The sequence below is a fragment of the Carica papaya genome, chromosome 6 (assembly GCF_054855325.1).
Source record: "Carica papaya isolate Zhongbai chromosome 6, ASM5485532v1, whole genome shotgun sequence".
In the NCBI taxonomy this organism is placed as follows: Eukaryota; Viridiplantae; Streptophyta; class Magnoliopsida; order Brassicales; family Caricaceae; genus Carica; species Carica papaya.
Window position 1 is genome coordinate 2,262,261 of NC_142314.1, and position 15,095 is coordinate 2,277,355.

At 33.1% G+C, this 15,095-nt stretch overlaps 2 pseudogenes; both read left to right on the top strand.

The window, feature by feature from the left end:
• The first annotated feature begins 4,289 nt into the window (after positions 1-4,289).
• LOC110824720 (uncharacterized) lies at positions 4,290-11,080 on the top strand (annotated as a pseudogene).
• Positions 11,081-13,858: 2,778 nt separating this feature from the next.
• On the top strand, positions 13,859-14,179 carry LOC148253204 (agamous-like MADS-box protein AGL62 pseudogene; annotated as a pseudogene).
• The last annotated feature ends 916 nt before the right edge of the window (positions 14,180-15,095 follow it).

The following is a 15,095-nucleotide window of genomic DNA, read 5'->3' on the forward strand; positions in this document are numbered from 1 at the left end:
TTTCATCATTTTGACTATTCCGATTATGTTGGCATTTTTTAGAGTTTGAGCCCTTTAAGGGTTGTTGCTTAGTGTGTCCATACTTTTTTCTCTTCTCTCTTCTCACTTTTGAATAAGGGTATGCGAATTTTAATCTGAACCAAAAAAATGAATCGGACCACATAAATGTTTTAGTCCTAAGATAAAGAGACTAATAAGTTTAGTTCCAACTGGTTCAGTCTTGGTCCAGGTTGGTAACAAAAAAACTTTAAAATAAAATTAAAATACTAAAAAAGAAAAACCCTAACTATTTAAGACTTAAATTAAGCCCCTTTCACTCCTCCCTAGCTGAAATTTTGAAAAAACAAATAAAGAAAAAGAAATAGATGAACCCTAAGGTTGTTGATGATGATGATCAATGGTGATGGTATAGTTGCCAGAAGGATGAAAATTCGAATGGAATTTTTAATAGATGCCAAACTTAGGTTTGTTTTAATAACCCAAATGGATTTATTTAATGAAAGGATGTTGAATGGATGATGATAATGGTGGATTTGATTTTAAAAGTTTGATGGACTTGACATTTTCGAGCTTTGGTTTAGTGTAAGTTATACAACTAAATATTCAATAGATATGAAAATAAGATAATTTGAAATTTTCTGTTGGTATAGGACTGTACTTGTAGAAAAGTTGTATGTTGGTAAAAGTCATCCTATAAAATTGATTTCTATGTGTAAAGGATGAACTTTATGCTTGTAAAGATATAGTGCAATAAACGAGGCGTTAACATATATAAATATTCAATAGATATGAAAATTAGATAATTTGAAATTTTTTGTTAGTATAGGATTGTACTTATAGAAAAGTTGTATGTTGGTAAAAGTCATCCTATAAAAATGATTTCTATGCGTAAACGACGAACTTTATGCTTGTAAAGATATAGTGCAATAACTGAGACATTAACCTATATAAGTGACTAATGTTTGTATGTGTCTATCGTTAGTAACGAAATATTGTCAGATACTAAAAGTGGTCGGTAATGTAAGTGATTTTTCTTTTAGTGAATTTATGATAACGGTGAAATTATTAATAATAATTTACTTCAATTTTAAAAATTGTTAAACTAATAACCCAGTGAGTAAATTTAATGAATGCATTCACTAAATACATATAACGGCCCCGAAAATTTAAAATGAAAAGCATGTAATAATTTGAGTGCGGAAGCGAAATAAAAGTTAAGGTTAACATCCCTTATACAATAACCTAAAAGTATTAAACTAAACAAACATTACGGAATAAATTCTCTAAAAAATATACGAGAAATGGAAAAAATAAAGGAAACTGTAAAGCATCTAGCATCTACTCGCAACCTTCTTGCGGATCGGGCTCGGAAACCAGGTCCTCCTGATCTAAAATGATTAAATAATGAGTGAGCTACACTAGCCCAGTAAGGACATCACACTATGTTGCCGGCACAGAAGTAAAGATTGGTAGAAAATCAAAAATAACCAATGGAGCACTAAATTTAAATAAATTCGTTTGTCATAAATAAAACCATTTATAATTCAATTACCATTGTAGAATCTATGAAAATAATCTATAAAGACAATAACATCATGTAGATCATAACTTCATGCACAATCAGTAACATAGAACATATCATAAATTCATATTCATTGAAAATAACTAATCATCACCTTTTCTCGTTTCACCAGCCTACTAGTATCCGTGGAGATCCATAGGGGTGTCCCCACTACACGTGAACCCTTTTCCTTAATAATATTAATTTTGGGGCTGTCCTCATACCCCGTCTGATATGAGCGCCAAGACATTAAACCTCAATACCCCGTTCGATATGAGACAATATTCACGGTAGGGTTCTCTATAAACCCGATCCGTCCACCATCTCCCAGGATATCTAGTGAGGCTGTCACCTTATTTGTTTATTATATGACATCTCTTTCCTATTTTTCTTTAATCTCCGTTACCAAATTAAATACAATCACATAAACAATGAACATGCGCCCAGTAATACAATCATATCTTAAATTCTAAAATCGCACAGTGGTCAAGTAATACAGTAACACATGCATTTAAAATCCTAAACCAGATATCATCATGCCTTTAAACTGTAAAATAAATCAATATGAATCAACAGAGAACAATGTTCGTTTTCGGGCTCCATTAGCAAATCATAATTAATTATGCATATCTATCTAACTTGTACAAAAAACCATATTATTATTTACTTAAAACTTCACATCTATGATAGAAAATAGGGTGAGGGGTCCTTACCTTATTCGACGCCGAAAACTAAATGGTTACTGTGCCTAGGGGCGGTCTCTGGGTTCCCTGAATTTTCCTTCAGAAACTGAAACGCGCTTACGGTACCTACAAATGTCCCAAATAAACTCAAAAATTAGTCCAAGGGCCTACTCGGCCAAATTCGAAAAACTGGCACGGCGGCTCCGCCGTGCTCCGGCGACCCGCCTCGGGTTGGCTGTTTTCAGCCCTTTTTGGCCGAATTCAGCCAAACTTGCATCGGTTCCTGCGAGAAAATACATTTAGGGCCCTCGATTGGCCGAAAAAACATAAAAAATCAAAACTCACCAGTGGTGGGACTCCCCAGTGCGGCCGCTCTTTCGGCTCATGTTGCGGTTGGGGGTTTTGCTTTAGTCAACCTGTAGAGAAGGAAACGGTGATCACAATAGTAGAAAAATTACATCGAACGGGAATTTGAAAGGGCCTCATCAGAGGCATTTTTCGAAACACCTAGCGGCGGTGGTACCAAGCTTCGGCGAAAATTTTCAGCCAATTGGCTGGTTCTTTCACTCCAATTTTACCATGGGTGGGTTTAAAATTGAATTTCGTGCAAGAGGGAAAATTTTTACCTCATTTGGCGGTCAAAAATTGCTCTGGTGCAGCGGTGGGTGGCAGCAGTCGACTCCCCGGCGGCTGGGTTCTCTTCTCCGGCCAGGGGCTCTAGCAGCTAGGCTTAAGGTTTGGGTACGCATGGGGTTATTTATAACTATCTGCTTTTGATCTGGGTCGTCCATAGCTTTTAATCTGAACCGTCCTATCACGATTAAATAGGCAATGAAGCTAGACCGTTTATCGCGATTCAATCTGGGCCGTCCATGCGCGATCTAATCTGAGCCGTCCGTGCGCGATGCAATCTAGGCCGTCCATGCGTGTTTTGAATCTAGGCCGTTCGTACGCATGGGAACGAATCTCTGCCATTCAATCGCATACACGCGGGTCGCCTATGTGGTTCCCCCCGTGTGGCCTCCCGCATCAGCGTCTCTTCCACCTGGCGTGTCCTGATTGGTCAGGGCTGCTGACTGGGCATCTGACGTTGCATAATTTTTTTAAATTACGTTTTGACTCCTGGTTTTCAATTTTTCTTTCAAAAATACCCCCAAAATCTAAATTTTCACCCCTTTTTTCCAAAATTATTTTCAATTAAATCCTTAACTAATTTTTCACCCTTTTTATTATTATTATTTTCATTAAATTAAATTAAAATAAATTCAATTCAATTCAATTCAATTAATAAATAATTATATTTATAAAAAATGAAATAAAAAAAAAAAAAATAAATGTTGGGTGTTACAATACATGTTCACATTTTGTAATATCTCATTATTAATTATGCTTGTTTTATCCTATAAAAAGTTAAAAAATTGAAAGTCCTTCTATTTTAATCCTTTAGAGGAGATTCTATTTTTTTTCATAATGAAAATTAACATTACCTTAACAAAAAAGACAAACATATCTTTATTAATGCAATAAAAGCCATCACAATTTTTTTTTAATTGTGTAAATTATTGAGAAAAATGATTGAGTTATCGCATCTCCTAACAAGAGGCAAATAATTAAAAGTAAAAGTGACTATCCTACCTTCTCAATCTCAAATTAACATCTACAAGGAGAAGTAATATATGTATATATAATAATGTAAAAAATGACAATTTTCAAGAAGGTTCTATTTTCATGTATATCTATATACCTATGTATCTATATATGTTAATAAAAGAAAGATTTGGCAAATTGTCTAATAGTAAAATTTAACCTTTATTGTCCAGATTTTTCCTACTATATATTTCAATATGGAGGAGATTCTCAATCGACTCTAAAAAAGTAAGTCATTAAAAACAAGAAATCTACACAGGATATCTACCCAAAGTGTTAATTCACAATCTTGATTTGAGTCTCCTATAAATATCACGCATTTTCCCCCTCTTTCTATACAAATTATTTCTCTCCAAATCTCCTTTTTAATTTCTCTCTACACATATTCAATCCTTGTAACCATGGTGAAAAAAAGTAGGGGACGACAAAAGGTTGAGATGGTGAAGATGAACAATGAAAGCAATCTCCACGTCACTTTCTCCAAACGTCGAGCCGGACTTTTTAAGAAAGCGAGTGAATTATGCACTTTATGTGGGGTTAATATTGCTATTATTGTCTTCTCACCCGGTCGAAAGGTCTTCTCTTTTGGTCATCCTTCTGTCGAGACTATGGTGGAACGTTTCATTAGTGGTAATCCACCACAAGTCACTTCTGGAACTATGAAATTCATTGAGGCTCATCGGAATGCTAGTGTTCGTGAGCTTAACATGCAGCTCACTCAGGTTATTTTGATTTCTTTCATTTCTAATATAATGTATTCATTATAAAAATATATATATTAATTCTACTATATATACAGGTTCTTAACCAACTTGAAATCGAGAAGAATCGAAGTGAGGAGCTCAACCAGATGAAAAGGGTAAATGAGAACCAATGTTGGTGGATGGCTCCCAAGGAGGATATGAGCTTGGCACAACTTCAACAAGTGAAGGCCTCTTTTGATGAGCTCAAGAAGAATGTGGCTAAGCATGTTGAGAAGATTGTGATTCATTCCTCAAATAATCATCCTCATCTTCCTCTTCCTTGTCCTCATCATCATCATCCTCATCATCCTTTTTTTCTGGGAAGTTCTTCTAGTGGAGTAGGTCTTCCATTTGAGACAAGACCCATTGGATTCAATACTAGTGTTGTTCCATTCAATAATCCAAACATGATGCCTACAGGGAATCAAGGATTTGGCCAAGGATTCTTCTAAGTGAACTTTTGTTATTTATATAAAACATCATTTTAATTTGTTCTACATAGTAAATGCCTCATGATTGGTCTTTAGGATATGTTCGATTTAGGGTTTTAGCATCCAGTATGAGTAAGGGTTTTGGTTTAAAAAATAAGAGATATTTTATTTTATGTTATTTATTTAAATATTTTGTAATCCTGATCAGTGATATTTCATCTTATTCTTAATATAATCTTTCTTTGTTCAAACTCTTTGTAACGGCCCCGGAAATTTAAAATGAAATATATATATTAAAAATATCAAATACAGAAGCGTGATAAAAATTTTGACTAACATCCCTTACACAATAACCAAAACGTACTCAAAATATGAAATTTCAAACTAATTAAGAGAGAAACTCGAAAATAAAAGCTATAAATATAACTACGAAATCTTTAGGCCTCCCCTTCGCCGTCTTCCTGCGGAACGGGCTCGGGAACAATGTCTTCCTGATCTGAAATGGTTAAATAAGGAATGAGCTACACCAGCCCAGTAAAGACATCACATTATCTCACCACCACGGAGGTAAAGGTGGGTAGAAAACACAAAAAGACCAATGGAGCATAATTTATAACAAATTCTTTTATTAATAATAAAATCCTTTACTGTCCACTTACCTCGGTGAAGTTCATAAAATAACATACGAAAGTAATAACATAATCATCATCATGAAATCATATGAACTGTATAACATAATACTTACCACGCCTTTGCATTTCAATCATTACACAACATATTTTCCTCATTTACCAGCCTACTAGTATCCATGGGGATCCATAGGGGTCCCGCTACCCGTGAACCCTTAACATTTGTAATCAGATTCCAGGGCCGTCCCCATACCCCATCCGGTATGGGCGCCAAAATCATAAACCTCAATACCTCGTCCGGTATGAGGGTGAAACGGGCTGTCCCCATACCCCGTCCGGTATGGGCGCCAAAACACATAAAGTCTCCATACCCCGTCCGGTATGAGAGACCACAATCCCGGTAGGGTTCCTTACGGACCCGATCCGTCCACCATCTCCCAGGATATCTAGTCAGGCTGACCAAATTATACAAGTATCAATTTACATAACCTTTTATTCCCTTTTTCCTCAGTCAGCATCATCAAATCACACACAAACCAGCAAACCAGTAATTTATGCCAAACAAGACAACACACAACATCGGGTTCTCAGTCATTCAACCCATAATCAATAAAACAGTGATATATGCACACAAAACTATGAAATGAAAACATCAGACCTCATACTGCATTTAAAACTGTAAAATAGGCCAAACAACAGCTGACCGACAAACACACCAGACTCGGGCTCCATTAGCGACCTTAAACAATTTCACACATCTATTGATTCATGAAATACCGTTTTATCATTTATTGAACTTTAATACCATGATAGGAAATAGGGTGAGGGGTCCTTACTTGTTTTAGGGTCTGAATACGGCTCTACAGTGCGCCTACAGGCTGTCCCTAATTTTTTCTGAATTTTTTTCTGGGGAACTGAAACGCACTACTGGTACCTGCACGTGTCCCAAAAAATCCCAAATTAGACCCAGGGCCCCTTTCGGCCAATATCACAATTCCGGCACGGCGGCCCCGCGGCGGTCCCTGTGATAAAACAACCCTAGGGCCCTCGGTGGGCCAAAAAATCACGAAAAATCGAAGCTTACCGGCGGCGGTGCTCTCGGGTGCGGTGGCTCTCCGGCACAAATCGTGTTTTGGTGATTTGGCTCCGATCAACTTGTAGAGAAAAGAACGGTGATCACAGTGGTATAAAATTTGCATCGAACGGAGGCCAGGAAGGGCCTCATCGGAGGCAAAAATCGAGGAGGGGCGCGGTGGCGCCGCTGGGTTTCGGCTGAGTTTTTCGGCCGTTTGGCCGGTGATTTGGCTCTGGTTTTGCCATAGGCGGACTCAGCGTCGAAAAATGAGCAAGGGGGAGAAAAATTACCTCGATCGGCGGTCAAAAATTTCCCCGGTGCGGCGGCGGGTGACAGCGGCCGACTCCTCCGACGACTGATTCTTCTTCTCCGGCGAGCACTGGCGACTAGGGTTTCTTTGGTCAGGTGTGGGTGGGGGTATTTATACCCTTCGCCTTTTAATCTTGACCGTTCATCAAGATTGAATCTGGACCGTTCGATCGCGATTTAATTGGGATTAAATCTTGGCCGTTCATCGCAATGCAATCTGGGCCGTCCGTGCTTGATTGAATCTTGGTCGTCCGTGCGCGTGAATCTGGGCGGTCCGTGCGCACATTTGATCTGGACTGTCCGTGCGCGCGTGAACGGATCTGGACCGTCCGATCGCGCGCACGCGGATCGTCCCCGTGGCCCGTCCCCTGGCTAACGTGTCTTTGCCACGCAGCGCATCTTGGTTGGCCGGGGCTGCTGACCGGGTCGCTGACGTGGCTGCTGACGTGGTGCTGACGTGGCACAACTTTTCTAAATTACGTTTTGACCCCCGGTTTTCGATTTTCTTTTCAAAAATACCCCCAGAATCCAAATTTTCACCCCTTTTTTTCAAAATCAATTTCAATTAAATCCAAATAATATTTTTACCCAATTTTATCATTATTTTTATTTTTATTTTTATTAAATTAAATTAATCAATTAAAATTTCAATAATTACAAAATAAACTAAATAAAATAAATTAAAAATTAATAATAATAATAATAATAATAATAAAATTAATGGGTGTTACACTCTTTGTGCATGATTATATATATATTACTATATTTCAAAAATTCTACTACGCCATTTTTTCAATGTGTTGTGACGCCATTAACGGGTACTTATATCACATATCTTAATATGTATCATATTCATAAGCTAAAATAATTTATTAATTAAGAATAAATGTCTTTAACTAATTTAATTAAATTTTGCCAAATAATTTTTTTATCCTATTAATCTAACCACAGTTCTAATACTTGCTACGATAGTATTTTTCATGACATAAAATCTTCACTACTTATAGATTTTTTTAGAATAATTTTAAAATAATTTTAACCATATAAATGCATATATTAGGTAATCTTACCATAAAATAAAATTAATAGGTTCATGCATGAGATATATCCTATAACCATTTTTTCTGGCAGGTGTCAATGAATTGTCATGAGAAATTACAAAATAATATAAGATTCACTCCAAGATATATATTAGCAACAACATCATAAAGATTACTCCAAAATGGCCTTTAAGTTTATTATATACTGATGTTATGATTCTTTTAATTATATTGTGTAGATTTCAAAAATTATGTACATTGATTCAACGAGAAATATTCATTGTGACAAGACACTTTTATTAAGAGTTATGATATTTCAATGTTCTAACATGGACCGTTAGTTAACATTCGTTGACTTATATTCTATTTTCTTAAACATTCATGTTAGACTTGTTTTCTTATCACATAGATATGAAAAGTACTCGGATTTAAAATTGAATTATTGCTCTAAACAATGTAAATGTATAGCCTTTTAAAAATATTCTACTTTTATGAGCAATGTGGCGTGAACTTTTAAATATATAAACAATATATCAGATGTCTTCTTAAATTTCTAAATTTTTTTAAACAATCGATTCAACTTTATTATTTAATTTGATACTAATGTCCAAACCCAAATATTTAAATCCTAACAATTTTATCCTATTTTTATGTTAGTTTATAACACAAGATCGATAAGTTCATGCAATAACCTTTCATCTTTATTATTTAAAATATTTTGTTCACTATTTGTCACATATTTTACTTTTATGGTTATTTTTGTAAATAACTTACTTAAAAAGAAAATTTGCCTCAAATGATTCTTCAATTTAAAGTTATATATATTGCACCAGACTTCTATTGTATCATAGGAAAGAATGGAAGTTCTCTGAGTATATCAGTGAAAAAGTGGACTCAGTAGGAGGCTCTTAAGGATAAAAGAAAGAAAATACTTTGGAAAAGATCAAAGGACAAGTAGTTCGTCTATCATTTCTGTGACATCCCAAATGCTAATTAAGACATGTGGGTATCAGATGCAGAAACATAATAACAAGTGCACGATAAAAATTATATACAGCGAAGCAAATTAACACAAATCCCTTACAAATATATGAGTTCTAATTACATATATATAATTGAGATTAGAAGTGGCTGTAAAATATAAAATCAAAAACAAAAGAGGGTTACTTCTTTCACTATGCTATTGAACTCATTAGAGTGCGGAAACGATCATGCACTCAAGTTTTGTAGATCCACGAGATCCTCATAAACTTTAATAGGCAGGTCATCTACCAGTTCCTCATTTTCTTTTTCATCTGAGGGGGGTATAAAAAGAGTGTGTTTCACATGCTCAGTAAGAAAATAGTGTTTAATTAACATCATAAGGTTTATAAGCATTTTGCTATTTATTTACTAAGTACATAATAAAATTTGAATGACGCGAGAGATTTCATTTAAGTCAATGTTTTATTAAAAAGATAATTTAATCAATAATTTTTAGTCAAATAAAAAAAAATATCTTGGAAGCTCTATATAAGACTATTTAAGAAAGATTCTAAAAACTACAAGTGCATTTATTTATACTCGTGTAAATTAGTTAAATTATATTTCCTCCATTATTACAAAATCCTAAAAGAGTAAGTAATTAAGACACAATTAATTTATATGCATGAATACTTAAAAATTATAACTGTCAAATTGAGTCATCTATAAATACTACTTTATTTTACTTCATCCTTCTTCAATCATTCAAATCAAAAATTAATCTCTATATTCGTACTAAGCTTATCCATGGAGCCTCCTAAGAAGTCAAAGGGCCGCCAAAAGATTGAGATGGTGAAGATCAAGGAGGCAGCGAATCTCCAAGTTACCTTTGCCAAACGGCAGGCTGGGATTTTCAATAAGGCAAGTGAAATTAGCACGTTTGTGGTGCTGAAGTTGCAGTAATTATTTTTTCACCTGCAAAGAAAGTGTTCTCTTTTGGTAGTCCTTCTATGGAAAAGTTGATCAATCGATTTAATGGCCTGCTAAAACAAACTCTTTTAGCTAACAGACGTATGATGGATGCTCATCGAAATGCTCATCTCCAAGGGCTCAACTCGCAACTAAACGAGGTATAATCACTGCCATGTCTTCATATATCTACACTACTTAATTTTTGTAACTAATTCTTGAATTGTTTTTGTTCATGTTTGATATGGATATGGACATGATTATATATAATTAAAGCTTAATGACCAACTAGACGCTGAAAAGAAGCAAAGTGTGGAGCTTAAGAAGGTGATGAAGGAGAATGTGAGTAAAGCCTGGTGGATGGGTTTCATAGATGACATGAACCTTTCATAGCTTCAGCAATTTCATGCTGCTCTTGAGGAAGTGTATAAGAATTTTATAAAACTAGCCAAAGAAAAAGATGTTGAAGAGGACAATATTAATCCTAATTCTGATTATCAGTTTCTTCTTGGAAGCTCTTCCAATGGAACTAGACTTCCCATTGAATCTATCCCTTGTTGGTCCCAAAAACATGGTTAATCCCAACATGATTAATCACAACATGATTAATCACAACATGGTTAATCCAAACGTGATTGATCCCAGCATGATTAATCCTAACATGATTAATCCTGTAGCTTATATGAAAATGCTTCGTAACATGCCCAACAACAATGATCCAAACATGCTCTTGACCAATTCCATGATTCCCAATAATCCAAACATGGGCTCCAATGTCATGCCTACCAACAGCAACCCTACAAACATGATGCTGCCTGTGGCCAATCTGATGATCAACAATGATCAAAACATGGTTCGAGCTGATCATATGATGATAAACACTAACCAGAACATGATGGTTGGGGGATCGGATCTAATCATCAATTCAAACATGATGTATACCAATGGTCTCAACAATGTGAACATGATGCCAGCTGAAGGATATAATATGACTCAGAATAAAGGTGGAAATGGGCCGGAGTTTTTCTGAATTTGAAGTTTGTGGAAATGTGTTTTGATTAGTAAGGGTACAGAGTGCTCATACAATTTGATTTTTATATTTCAACTATATTATCAGTATAATGTAAAATAATGTATTTTATAAATAAAGAATATGTTGACTTTCATCTAAACTCTAAATTATACAATACTATGTGATTATATGCATTATAAATCCTATTTATCTGTGCATTGTTTAATATATATTAGGGCTTAGATTTCACCCCGAGAGAGAGAGAGAGAGAGAGAGAGAAACAACAAGGACCAAGAATGATTTTGATCCCTAATATTTAATTTTTGTAATTTTAATTTTAAGTTTACTTTCTTAACTCCATGGCTATAATGTTCTAGGTATAGCCTAATTTAATTTTTATTTGTCTATAAATTGGTCTTTATAATTTAGAATTAAAATATATCCAAAAATTCGTACTATTCAAATTGAACACATTACACCCATGTTCTATATTTACAGAATTTTTATAAACCATGTCGTGTGTTTTCTTGAGCATAACTACTGCTTATGACGGAAACAAGTGAAGAACCTTAATCTCTTTGGGGTCTGATTTTTTTCCAAAAAAAAAGACTCTTGAGGACAGAATCTCTCAAGAAAATATCAATTTCAATTGAGAATATTCGATTAAAAGCATAACTATCTAAATCCTTCCATTTTGTTGTAAATTTATTGGGAAGAATGATGAGATTAATGAAAAAGCAAACATAAAAATTTAGTTAGATTAGCCTAAAATTCTAACGAAAATATCTCTCATGGAAACACATTTAAGTCCCTATAGATTCAAATAGAGGATAAATAATTTTGAATTAATGTAGAGAAGATTAATACAAAAGATGAGCAATCATTAAAAGCGTTAAGAAAACTAACGTATTATGAAAGACAACTCACTGTGGTGAAGGATTAAGCGAAATCCAAATAGTTCTATAGAGAAGCTTCATCAAAAGCTTTTATGGCTAAGGTTGAAAAGAGGAAAATGGTTATTAAAATAATTAGTAGGGTGGTAATTGTATGACATTACTTTGGAATTTTCTTCTTCAAATTTTAATTTCTCTTATATATAATATGTTAAACTTCATGATGGTCTTGTAATATTTGCTATAATTTTATTACCAAGTTTATAATTTTTTGTTGACTAATCTATTATTCATTTATGGAGAAACATGAAAAATATTTTCATTATCTTCCCAAATTTGATTTATATATTAGGAAATAAGTTGGTAATTATATAATGCTGCATATTGGGATGTGTTATTCAAATTTTATTCATATGTTGACACTATTTTCACTATCTTGTCAGATTTGACATGTAAGAAAATGTGGCTACTAATAACTATTTTTAAGAAGATTCATCTCATATCATTCTACAAGTAAGGATGATTTGAAAATGGTAAATTCTTATAATTTATAGATAATATTATATCAATCTTCAAGATTTTTTTTACTATATATTTCGATGAGGTGATTGTAAAGCATTCCAAACAAGTAAGTTATTAAAGTCGAGAAATTTACATAGAAAATTCATCTAAATCAAATTATATATCGGACAACATAAAATAATAATGTCCAACTTGGTTACACCGAATGAGTAAGTCATCAAAATGAAAAAAAAAATTATATAGAAAATTTATCTAAATCAAGTTATGTGTTGGATGGTGAAAAATGATAATGTCCAACTTGATGATTCCAAACAAATAAGTAATTAAAACTAAAAAAATTGTATAGAAAATTTATCTAAATCAAACTATGTATTGGATAGAGCAAAATGATAATGTCCAACTTGGTGACTCCAAATGAGTAAGTAATTAAAGTTAAAAAATTTATGTAGAAATTTCACCTAACTCAAGCTATAAGTTAGATATTGCAAAATGATAATATCCAGTCTGGTGACTCCAAATGAATAAGTAATTAAATGTAAAAAATTTATAAATCAATTTATTTATTGGATAGTATAAAATAAAAATGGTCAGTCTGGTTACTCCAAATGAGTAAGTAATTAAAGATAAAAAAATTTATATAGAATTGGATAGTGTTATATCAAATGAGTAAGTAATTAAAGTTAAAAAATTTATAAATCAAGTTATACATTGGATAGTGCAAGATGATAATATCAAGCCTGGTAACTTTAATTGAGTAAGTAATTCAAAAAAATAAATTTATATAGAAAATCCATCTGAATCAAGTTATATGTTGGATATTGCAAAATGATAATACCTAGCCGGGTGATTCCAAGTGAGTGAAAAAATAAAACTAAGAAATTTATAAATTAATTTATATATTGGGTAGTGCAAAATGATACGGTGACTTCAAATAAGTAAATAGAACTAAGAAATTTATATAAAAAATCTATCTAAAATAAGTTATATGTTGAATAATGCAAAATTATCATACTCTGTCTAGTAACTCCAAATAAAAAATTTATATAAAAAATTCATCTAAATCAAGTTATATATTAGATAGTGTAAAATGATAATATCCAGCCTGATGACTCCAAATGAGTAAGTAATTTATAAATTGAGTATATATTAGATAGTGTAAAATGATAATATTTAGCCTGAGGACTTCAAATAAGTAAGTAATTAAAGTTAAAAAATTTGTGCAAAAGTTCCATCCAAATCAGGTTATATATTGGATAGTGCAAAATGATAATGTTAGTCTGGTGACTCTCATAATATGTTATTCATTTTCTATCTCTTCCTAGCAAATAATAAAACTTTTATTATCTCTTCTTCACATTGTCTCTTTCTTTCACTTTTAGTCATGGATAGGAAAAACAAAGGTCGTCAAAAGATTGAGATGGTGAAGATGAGTAATGAAACCAACCCCCAAGTCACTTTCTCAAAACGAAAAGCTGGTATTTTTAAGAAAGCTAGTGAATTGTCCACTTTTTATAGCGTTGAAATTGCAATTATCATTTTCTCACCTGGTAAGAAGATTTTTTCGTTTGGTCATCCTTGTGTTAAAAAGGTGATTAAAGATTTCATTTGTGGTAATTCTCCACGAGCTACTTTAGGAGCCATGAATCTCATTGAGGTTCACCGCAACTCAAGGATACATGAGCTTAATATGATTCTCACATAGGCTTAATTAGATCATATTTAGATTTTAGAAGTTCTTATAATTATTTAATCTTTTTTTTTCTTGGATTAGAATCTATATCGAATTGTACTTATTATTTGAAAAATATGAGAATAGGTTATGAATCAATTGGAAATTGAGAAAAATCGCAAAGCAGAGCTTAAGGAAAAACAAAAGATATGTGCGAGTAAGTGTTGGTGGATGGGTCCGAAAAAGGAAATGAGTTTCTCATAACTTGAGCATTTAAAGACATCTCTTGAAGAATGGAAGAAGAAAGTTATTGAAGAAGCTGAGACGATTATAATTCAGGACGAATTAAATATGATGCCCCATGTGTTGAACAACCCAAATATGATACCAAATGAGGTCAACAATAATCCAAATATGTATAATCAAGGAAATTGGCAAATAAGTTTCTACTTAGTGCATTTCTTGACTAAGTCTTGGAATGATGAATTTAAGAAGAGTTGTAAACACAATGCTTGCAGTTTGTTTTATTTTATTCTATTAGATATCTGCTGCCTTAGCATTTGGGTTTTCATCATGTTCCTTTTCATTGTAGTGTCGTGGTACTTTCAAAGACTTTAATAATAATATAACTTTTTTATTTATGCATTTACTTTTCTTTTTAAGTTGAATCTGATACACTATTTTATGAATGGTAATAGGAAAAAATACTTCAAATAATTTATTTTTAACTTATTAATTCACGATAAAGGTAATGGCTAAGTATAAGAAAACAAGGTATTGAAGTCATATAATTGTGCTTCAACGAGAACATGAATCAATTTTGGGAATTGTATATATTAGACAAAATGATATGTGAATAGGTACGAGAGATGATAAATTCAATCATATCATATTTATGAGTTAGTTTTTACATTGACAATTACGAGTCTTTTTTTTAGTACATATATAC